This window comes from Aethalodelphis obliquidens, unplaced genomic scaffold (assembly GCF_003676395.1).
Source record: "Aethalodelphis obliquidens isolate GAN/ISIS:26980383/991018 unplaced genomic scaffold, ASM367639v1 scaffold33, whole genome shotgun sequence".
NCBI classification, from domain to species: domain Eukaryota; kingdom Metazoa; phylum Chordata; class Mammalia; order Artiodactyla; family Delphinidae; genus Aethalodelphis; species Aethalodelphis obliquidens.
In genome coordinates, this window is record NW_020837977.1 from 5,499,188 (window position 1) to 5,510,436 (window position 11,249).

The 11,249-nt window shown below is 42.9% G+C and overlaps 1 long non-coding RNA gene across 1 annotated transcript; it reads right to left on the minus strand.

The window, feature by feature from the left end:
* Window positions 1-235: 235 nt before the first annotated feature.
* Window positions 236-8,338, minus strand: LOC113631416 (uncharacterized). The gene is made up of 3 exons (XR_003437307.1): window positions 8,328-8,338; window positions 856-859; window positions 236-383 (listed from the first exon to the last, which is right to left on the minus strand). It is a non-coding gene; the product is annotated as an uncharacterized LOC113631416 (long non-coding RNA).
* Between the last annotated feature and the right edge of the window lie 2,911 nt (window positions 8,339-11,249).

Here is an 11,249-nt window from a genome sequence, read left to right on the forward strand (position 1 = left end):
TGAAAAGCCTGAGGGCCGGCTGGGTCCTGGGCGCCTGGCTCCCTCAGTGATGACGGCTGGGTTAGGGTCTGGGGACCTGGCCCTGAGGGCGCCACCAGCTGGGATCTGCCTCCTCAGCTGGGCCTGGGCCCTGGCGGGAGGACCCAGACCTGGTGCTGGAGGAACGCTCCTGGGCAGGGTAACCAAGCCAGGGCCTGGACCTCGGAGGGCGAAAGTTGAGCCTTGGGACCTTGCCCTTTCTCGTCAGAACAGAGAATAACATTTGTTTCGGTGGAGGTTTACAGGAACATCGTTCTCTGACCTCAGGAACAAAGGATCTGACACCAAGAAGTTTGCACCAACTAAGCACGCCCCTCGCTCACCTTTCCTATAAAAGGGCTTTACTTTCGGGGAGTTTGGGGTTAAGGCCTGAGCCACCCGTCTCCTTGCGTGGCCCTGCAGTAAACCTTTCTCTGCTCCAAACTCCGACCTTCTGGTACTGTTTGACCTCACTGTGGGTCGGGCACACGGACTTGGCGTTTAATAACATTCCCACTTGTCTTTGCATGCGTCCCTGCTCCTTGTAGGAGCCTGTTTTTTCTCACCCACACTCCACCATGTTCCCTCTTTGTAGCTCTGAAGAAATCATCATTAATTTAATTTTCTATGAGACTCAACACTTGTTAAGCGTCCCTGCCTTGCAATTAAGAATTTCTATGAACATGAGTCTCTGGAGACCTGACGTGCTTGAGTTCAAAGACTATAGCCCATGTGTTTATGAGCCGTTTCCATAAAACAAGAAATAGCTTGTTTTTCCTGAACTGTTGCCCAAGAATCCATCTTCCTGCCAAAAATCACAGGGTGTGGAGTTGGGACCTGACTTACTAGATGGAGGTCTATAGTTTTTGCTTTCTGATCCCAAATTTCAACGTGCTTTCAAGGAAAGACTCATAGACAATGGTCACATCCATGTGCATAGCCCAGGAGTTACTTTTTTTCATAACAAGACTGAAAGTTGGGCCTTGAACTCTGGAGAGAGGTTAAAAATCACTCCTCCCTTCCCATTCTGCACGACCACTCATCTGCAAAAGGTTACAGTTTCCTTTTCTGTTTTATTAATAATATTAGCTAATATTCCTTGAGTGTTTATATTGTACCAGATCCTAAGCTTTAGAGGAGTGAATTCTCAGAACTACCCTAGGAGATGGACAGACTTAGAATGATTGCCGTGTATGTTGTAGGGAGGGAGACCCCTTCCAGGGCCTGAGAGTGGGCTCTTGTCTAACACCAGGAAATGAATTGTCCAAGGAGACACATGTACTGACAAAGAAAAGGCTTTATTGGGAAAGGGCACCCAGGTAGAGAGCAGCAGGGTAAGGGAACCCAGGAGAACTGCTCTGCCACGTGGCTCGCAGTCTCAGGGTTTATGGTAATGGGGTTAGTTTCTGGGTTGTTTCTGGCCAATCATCTTGGTTGTCCCCATATTTGGTCGGACGCAGGGTCCTTCCTGGTGGTGCGCACATCTCTCAGCCAAGATGGATTCTAGTGTGAGGGTTTCTGGGAAGTTGGCAGGACATATTATGGGCTGGCATCTCCTCCCTCCTTCTGGCCCTTCCCGAATTCTCCAGGTTAATTTTTGGTGGCAGCACTGTGTTCTTACCGGGACCCCCTGTGGTGAGATAACTCATGCAAGTAATTATGACCATGCCTGGCCAAGGTGGGTGGTTTTGGTCAGCGGTTCCCTAACGTGGAGATCTTTAGCTACTTTTCCAGAATGATGCAGCAGTAAGTGGCAGCACCGTCGAATGAACTCAAGTGTGTCTGACTCCAGAGCCTTCACATCTGACCACTCCACACTGCTGCCCCATGGGTTGGCCCTTTACAGCTTTTCGTATTCGTACTTTACTCCTCGTCTGATTAATCCAGGAAAGTGTTGTTGTCAGGGAGTCTGGGTTTTACAAGCTGCATGGATGAAAAAGAGAAGGGACTTGGCGAGGAAGGTGAGAGAGGAGTGGGAACAGCCAGTGTAACCTGGGCAGCTGCACTGGCAGTTCTGAGGAAGTGGACATCAAACAGCTCTGCTAGACTGAAGTGCAAGGGACAGGGAACAGTCAGGGAAGTGGGTGGGAGGAGAGGATATGGGGCTGGACCGGGAGTAGTTCATGTTGACTACCTCGGAGCACCTCCTTTCTCAACCTTAGAAAGTAGAGTTCTTATTAATTAATCTTTATTTCAAAAAACTTTTACAGTGATTTGTTAATTTCCATTTATTCATTCAGCATGCATTTTAACACAACAATTATATACAGGGCACCGTGCTTTACAGTAGGACTACCAAAAGGAATCCATTGTGAGCCTGACATAAAGGAGTTCATCATCTAGTGGGGACGGTGAATAGAATGGCAGCGTAAGGTAGTGACAAATTGCGTGGCTTGCGAACTGAAAGAAAACAGGTTTACATCTGAGCTCCACACACCCAAGCTGTGTCATCACAGGCAAATCACTTAATTCCTCTAAGCCTCAGTTTCCACATCTGTACAATTTAGTAGGAAGAGTAGAAATAATGCATGTAAAATATACAACAGTGTTCTTACCATATTATGTACTCGAAAAATATTACCTATTATTATGTAAAGAAATAGTTGCCTTTCATTATAAGAAGTGCTGTAAGAGAAGTATGTTCTATTAAAAAATGAATTCTGTAGTGATCATGAAGATGTTCCAGAGGGTCAGAAGATTTAATCTAAAATGTAAATGATTACAAGTTTGACAGGCAAGCAAGATGGGGTTGGAGAGACGTTCTAGACAGAACGTCTTCGTCTTCTTTGCAACTTATGCAAAGGTATGGAGATTGAAGAGAGTAATTCCAGCATGCTTAGGGACCAGTGAGTTGGTTGGTCAGAGGGAGGAGAAGGTGAGGGTAGGTGTGTCTGGAAAGGGAGCCTGAAGCTGGATTCTCAAGAGCCTGGCTGGCCTGGCTGAGAAGTCTCATCCCTAGAAAGTCCCTTGAGATCCCTGAAAGAATGAAGTTCCAAAGTATCAGCTACACCTCAGGAAACTGATGGGAATAATTTTGGGTGGACAAAGAAGGTTTTTAAAACCACAAAGATTTTTATTTTCTGAAAGGAAAGCACTCTATGGCAACAAGCTTTGACTGCTTGTCAAAGGATGAAATAACTTCCACAGTAAGGGAAGGAAGAGGCCCGATGCCCATTGTTCCAAACATACAGCTTCATTGTCTTCTTCTCTGTATTAATTTGTTCCCTTTTCTTACTTGATTTCTTACCCCCAAAGCACAAGGAAGATTTAAACCTCAGCAGGCAAAATAGGAATGATGTTGATGTTTTGTCCCATTTTCCTGAGTTATTCTTTGAAAAGAAATGTGGTGTGGGCCCTGTGAAAGTTGATGTTCTGGCTGAAGCACTCATAAGAATGTTTTTTAAACTAAATCCACAAAGATCTTAGCATGTTCAGTGTTTCTGCTGTGGTTACTACCCTCTGCCAAATAGTGCCTTGGATCTTAAATGACTTGTGAATGAAACAGCAACTTGGGAGGCCAAAAAATTGTCCTGTGGGCACAACATGATGTTTATTTCCAGTACAAAGCAACCTCCCTCTAAGGACCAAGAGTTGCTTCACTTCTATTGGAGTGCTGATGCCGACACGGCCAGGCTGACCACTCTGTAGTTGGTCAGCCCTAGAATCTATTCCAGCTTTAAGATGTGAGGTGAAACCGCTGAAAAATTTTAAAAAGTGAAACTTCCGTTAATCAGATGGCTTTGAGGACTGGATTTTTCTTGTTGAATCTTCAACTTAAATTAAGATACATCCAACCCCTTTTATATTAAATATGAACTGTTTTAGTCTTCATTGAAAATCTTCCTGAAATGTGGGAGACCAGCCTGTGAATTCCATGCTAGAAGATCCAGGGGAATTGGACAATGCTTTGGGGTTATTTTATCACACCTGAGTGCTTATTTTACCTAGCTGCAGATCTAAATGACAGAAGGGCAGGCAACCAGCCTGTCTGTGCATCCCAAGATGTGCCCAAGAGATGTTTTTATTATCCTCCTTGTTATGGACCAAACTGTGTTCTCCCAAAGTTCATATGTCGAAGCCCCACCCTCAACATTACTATATTTGGAGACGGGCACTTTACAGAGGTAATTAAGGTTAAGTGAGGTCATAAGGGTGGGACCTAATCCAATGGGACTGATATCCTTACATAACGAAGAAGAGATGAAAGCTCGCTCTCCTCACACATGCACAGGGGAAAAGCCACGTGAAGACACAGTGAGAAGGTGGCCGTCTGCAAGCCAGAAAGAGATGTCTCTCCAGAAACCAACCCCAATGGCGCCTGATCTTGGCCTTGTACCCTCCAGAACTGTGAGAAAATAAATGTCTGTTGTTTAAGCCACCCAGCCTGAGTATTTTGTTGTGGCAGTGCTAGCAAGTGAATATACTGCTCTTAATATGACTATGATGAAGATAAAGATAATAAGGAAAACTTGTATTTGCTGAGCAATTACTGTGTGCCTGGCTTTGTGCTTGGGGGCTTTGCATACTTCATTTAATCTGGACCATTATTCTGCGATGGGGACTTGGCACTTCCTTCTGACAGGAAAGTAAAAGAAGTGCTCTGGCTAGTGGCTCTGACCTCCCACGAAATAAGATTTGGTCATTTGGGGAATCATTGTAAAGTAAAAAAGGTGATTTTTAAGGTGTGCATGAAAATCATCTCATTAACTGAATCCACCAATCTGAAGCTCAGATTCTGCCTCTCAGATCCAAGGCAATAAGATTTTCACATGGTGAATGTAAGTGTTGCACTAGTACCCTACAATCTTTTATGCTGCACATCTGATATAAGAGTTCTGCTGTTGAATCCGATGAGGGTCTGTAAAAGCTTATTTCTTACAGCAGAGGGCAGGCTCAGCCTGTGAAAGGAATGAGGTTGTGCTCCCTCGCAGATCTCAAACATATGCTGATCTTCCCTCACCTTCTGATACACTTTTCTGCCAACTTAACACCTAAATTAAAATTTGTGCTCCCAGATGAGTCTCAGTAGAAAATCATCTTAAAAAAGATTATTTTTGATAAAATAAAGCCTGCCAAGGAGCTTTTGACACGGCCCTTCCCTAAAGAATGATTCTCTAGTAGTGTTAAAGAATAATAAATCCTATTTTATTTTGTTTTATTTTATTGGACATAGCCTTTTAATTAAAATTTTTTCCTTTTTAAATTGAGCTATAGTTGATATACAATATTATGTAAGTTATACAGTGATTCACAGTTTTAAAGGTTATACTCCATTTATAGTTATTATAAAATATCAGCTGAATAGCCTTTTTAATTTTATTTTTCTTTTATTTTCCTTTATTTTTAAAATTTTTGTCTGTGCTGCATCTTCGTTGCTGCACGCAGGTTTTCTTCTAGTTGCATCAAGTGGGGACTACTCTTCGTTACGGTGCGTGGGCTTCTCACTGCAGTGCCTTCTCTTGTTGCGGAGCATGGGCTCTAAGCACACGGGCTTCAGTAGTTGCAGCACACAGGCTCAGTTGTTGTGGCTCGCGGGCTCTAGAGCGCAGGCTCAGTAGTTGTGGCGCACGGGCTTAGTTGCTCCGCGGCATGTGGGATCTTCCTGTATCAGGGATCGAACCCGTGTCCCCTACATTGGCAGGCGGATTCTTAACCACTGTGCCACCAGGGAAGCCCCTAGCCTTTTTTAATTATAGAAAATTTCAAACATGTAGAAAAGCACAGCAGACATTACAACAGATAAAGAATACCCACCACCACTCACGGATATGAAGCAAATTGTATTCGATTTTAATTTGCATTTCCTAAGCACTTGCAAACTTGTGATATTTACTAGCCAAATCTGAATGAAAGTGATAAATGAAGAAGACGTGGAACAGATGTTGGAAATTTCGAGTTGTCATCTCGTACCTACCTAATTTATTGAAAGATCTTGAAAACATTGCATTACCTACGTAATAAAGAATATGTTTGAGCTAGACAATATATATTTCAACCCTGATTCTGCCTGCTCCTTGCTTTATGTAACTTGGGCAAGTTATTCAACCTCTTCAAGCCTCAGCTTCCATACCTATGAAATGTGGACTCATAACTGTGCCCACTTCATTGGGTGATAAATATTCAAGGTGAATTGCGTATAAAGCATTTAGCACAGCACCTGGCACGTAGCATTGAATAAATGTACAAGGATGTTATTCACTTCCTTGGACTTCATTCAGCGTCTTCATGTTTGATATGAGCGATTTAGAAGAGATCTTTAAGTCCACTAGCAATTGAAAATGCTAACTTATATGTGTGTTTAACTTTTTATTGCTAATATCTTGATTGGGCCAGAGGTATTAGAACAGAGAGAACCCTATACTGTCGGTGTCAGGCACACTGATAGTACATGGTATATAAATCTGCATTTTCTAGTTAGTAGTAAAATATCTCCAGGGCCCAAAACTGATGGCTTTCACTCTACTGTGTTCTTTCATGTATTTTCTCCCTGATTCTTTTAAGGGTAAGGACTATATTGCATTTCCGTGTTCAGCTCAATTCAATGAGAATCGTTTATTGGGCGCCTAAAATGTATAAGGCATTTTCTAGACACTGGGGGGAAAGATAAGACACACACGTTTTCCCCATCATGATACTATAGTAGCAGAAGATAAAATATGGTCACAAAATCCAAAAGGTAAGAAAGAATGTGATGAATGCAATAAGGAAAATTTACCCCGAGGAGACAGAGTAAACCACTAATTAAGACTCTGTATAAGTAAGCCTTCAAAGTGAGTAGAATTTGGATAGGATGAGATTGGGTGGCCATGGGTGCACAGGCAGGAACATTCTAGAGAGAGAGAAAGATTCAGACACTGGCAAAGCCATTTTTGTAGCCTGGACTGGTTAAGGCAGGGATTTAATGGGGTGTAGCAAGAGGGATTTAATGGGGTGTAGCAAGAGTTGGGACTGAAAAGATAAATTGGAGCCCAGCTGTGGAGGGCTATGAATGCCGGCTTAAGGACTTTAAACTTCATGAGATGTGGTGAGATCAGAAACATGCTTGAAGGGGGATGGTGCCAGGAATGGATGGTGGTGGAGAGAAAACAGAAATGGAGATTGTGTTGGTAAGTGACTTGATGGTCTGCTCAGAGGGTTAGAGACCTGAATTACGATCCTGGGGGTAAAAAGAAGATGTGGATGTGAGAGAAATTAGAGGATGAATCATTCATTCATTCCTTCCATTTTTATTAAACACCTACTCTGACCAGGTATCTTCTTTGTATAAGGGCTTCAAAGAAAAATCAGAGGATCCTTGTTTGAGGCAGGGGGTAATTTAGCCAATACTTAGATTTTCAAGAATTCTTGTCATGGTGTTGGGAAAGGGGTGGTTAGTAAGGAAAAGAGGGACGTGGAGGACAGGATTGCCATTCCGGAGACAATCTACGTCGGAGAAGAGGATGATTTAAGCGAGGAGGATGAGATCATTTTGGAGTGGAATTCAGCTTCTAAATCTCAGTAGGTGAATGAATACATGCATAAGAATGAAAGAATGCATCAGTGCATGAAGGTATGGGTGGAGGAATGGGAGTGTTGCCACCCTGCGTGAATCAGGTACCTAAATATTATGATTAAATCTCTCGGAGCAAAACAGTCTCTAAATATTCTAAAACACATTTATAATGAAGGGCAAATAATGAAGAAAAGCATTATTGGGAGCTTAGTTTTTAATTCTGCAGACTTATATGGCAAAGTTCAGAATGATAGGATTGGCAGCCAAAATGTCAAAATTTGCGAACAGAAACATTGACTCTGTGTTTTTATAACGTCTTCTAATATTTTTTCAACTTCTACATCACAATTCAGTTACTCTGGACTTGTCCTTTTTCCAGTGTTTTGGCTTTTTAAAAAAATTTCTGGTGTTATGTCAATTCTCGGTACATTTGTGTGTGTGTGCATGTGTGTGTTGAGAGAGAGACTTCAAATCTCTTTCTACTACTTTATTTAACTGCTTGATTTATTGTTACAGCAAGCTTCTCCCTGTTAAATATTTTTTAAAATCTCATTTGTTTTATTTTGCCACTCTCTGATTTTTCTAATTATCAACGTGGGTTTTCCCTCACGAGAGACTTAGAGGTGAACAAGGAAGCTTCTGACCATGTCCTGTTACCCTGATCTTGTCTGAGTCAAATGTAAGAATTTGAGGATTCAAAGGATTGAGTTGAATGATGTCCACAGACACAGGGTATCATTCACATTTGTCAGCTCAAGATACCAGGGCTCCACTGGTTGCCCCACTGTACTTTCAGAAGCCCTCTCTGTCAAAGAACAAGCCTGAGGGCTTCCCCGGTGGTGCAGTGGTTGAGAGTCCGCCGCCGATGCAGGGGACACGGGTTTGTGCCCCAGTCCGGGAAGATCCCACATGCCGCGGAGTGACTGGGCTCGTGAGCCATGGCCGCTGAGCCTGTGCGTCCAGAGCCTGTGCTCCGCAATGGGAGAGGCCACAACAGTGAGAGGCCCGTGTACCGCAAAAAAATAAAAAATAAAAAAAATAAAAAAGAACAAGCCTGAGCCCCCTACCATCGGTCTTCAAGCATAGTGTCCTGCCCTCACTGTGATTTTGAGGCCCTTTCCCACGGAATAGCTTAGACCGTGAAGTTGGGTGCTGCTGGAGTTAGGATCACCACACTGATCAACCTGGGGGGAAGCCACTTGTGACTGGGGAGCTTCAGAGAGTGGCCAGAAAACATTCAGAGATCATCAAAATCATGTCTAGACAGCCTTGTCTAAAGAATATGGTGTTTTCCACTGTAATTTGGCTTTAAGTAGAAGATCTGTAGAGTCATCTCTACAGATGAAACTTCTATCCCAGAGACAAGCTGTTGATGAGGTTTCTGCACTGGATGATGGGTGACCATGAGGACTGATCCTGTCATGGCTTGTTCCACCGGGACCAGGATTCTCTGGCCACCTCCATGGTAGGAGAAAAGGAGGCAGGGCGAGAGCCTTCTGTGGACACTTGCTCTCATGGTTGTGCAGATGAAGGGTTATTACCCTGCCCTTTTCTGGTTCTGGATTGAGTCTGAGACTGAGTTAGAGAACATTATGGATCTGGGTCTTCTGTTTACGTGGCCTTGAGTGTGTGTGTGTGGTTGAAGCTGGGGGATCTATATCTACACAGTCTATAGCCACATGGTAACTGCTGTTTTGGAAGAGGTTTGAGGTTCTTGGAGTCTCATCTGTGGGAAGGTGCCTTCACATAAGATCAGTTATCCTTATAAAAATGCACATAGCTTTGTCAACATGGCTTTATAGAGTGGAGATTCAGGTAAAATATCTTGAACCTTGTGGAGAAGCTCAAAATACTTAGAGGCCAATCTGAAATGTCAACAACCCTTCCTACATGTCTCAATTTTGATGCATCTGAAAGTGTAAGGATTTCCAGCATCCTAATGAAACATAGTTTGCAAGTATGCAATTCTCAGCTGTTGTACTCAGAATGATGCACTAGAGGATATTTCTCCTTGTTTCATAAAGATGAGGGACTTGATCATAAGAGCAAGATGTTCATTCTTGAATTCCCTCACGGGACTCTTTGATTAAGTTGCCTGTGACATTTAATACAACCCTAGTGATTGAAGAGAATGCAAAGGATCCTGGTGAGTAGCTATGCTCTGAAGACTATTTTCTTTTTAGTTAAGGCAAAAACATGATTTTCTTAGATAAAGGATGGACCAAGCCAGTTTGATGAGTGGTGTAGGTGGGCTTGGAACTCACCAATTCCACCCTTCTAGGCAAGTGCTGCTGGCACAACACCAGCCCGTAGGGTCTATGAGTGACACACACATGTGAGCAGGAAATCACAGATCTGGGGAAATGCCCCTATTAGTTTCACCAAATATATATACTGCACCAATAACAACAACAGCACCAACAGAATAGCACTATATGAGCAATAACGAACATTTGTGGAGTACCTATTGCGAACCAGGACTTGAACTAAGCTTTTTATATACCTAACCTCATATTTCATTTCATTTCATTTCATAGCGGATACTATTATTATTTCCACTTGTACAAAGAGAAAAGCTGAGATTTAGAGAAGTTAAGTAATATCCCAAATCACCAGCTATTATTGTGTGTGGAGGCAGAACTCAAACCCAGAGTTGGCTATCTTAAAATAGTACAGGCAATAAACATGTGAAAAACTAACCTAAATCCCGCTATTCAGAAGGAACTATTTATAACATCGCTGTTGTGTAGCTTTCCAGATTTCCCCCTATGAGTATTACTTATAAAATTTATATATACATAAGTACATACATATATATGCATACAGATATCTGCCCATCTTTTATAGCCTTTCTTTTCATATCACAATGTAGAGCCTAGAACTATCTCCATGCAATCAGAGTGTTTATGACAGACAGCCTGATAGTCTGGTCACTTCAGGTCCTCTGGGCTGTGGCTGCAGCAGACTGCTTGTCCAGCCTGATGCCCACAAAGCACACAAGATGAGGGTTCCATAAAATGCAGAGCTGGGCACCCAAGTAGATATCAAGACCACAAAGTCCAAGGGCTTTGAAACCTACTCCAGCACATTCTCACATTCCAGTATTTTACAGACAAGGGTAATGAGCCCAAGAATTACCGCCCTCCAGCTTCAGGGGAGTGAAAAATGAAGGGTTGTTTTCCAAGTAATGTGACGCCAGACAGCTGGCTGAACAGTCAATAGTGCCAGGCCTTCTCTGAAGGCCAGTGTCAGCCCCCACCTCCTCCCCACCACCAAATGTCACAGTGCACCCCGAACCAGGGAAATCTGTCCTTCTACAGGATGTAGAACTGCAAGAGGAAAGCAGGTTTTACTGGCTTGTGGTTTCCTAGGCTTTTAGAATGTTGAATGCAGCCTGTGCATTGGCAGCAGGAGAACTCGAAAGAAACCACAGGGTTGGAATTGATTATTTCCTGTTGTCCCCCTCTTCCGCCTATATCAGTACCTGTTTCTTGATAAATAGACACATGAACATACTCCAAACGTAAGGTCCTAGACAGCAAGCAATAAAAACGTGCCTTGACCCACTGAAATAAATTGTACCAAATGGAGTTCTTGTTTCCATTTATTATTTATTAGTCATATGGAGCAGCTAGTGGAATAAATTTTTTTTTCTAGTGGAAAATGAATGTATGACAATCAGAAGTAATAGCGATCACAGAACAACTGTTCTCCCCAGCTTGGGCCTAGTTTAATTGAG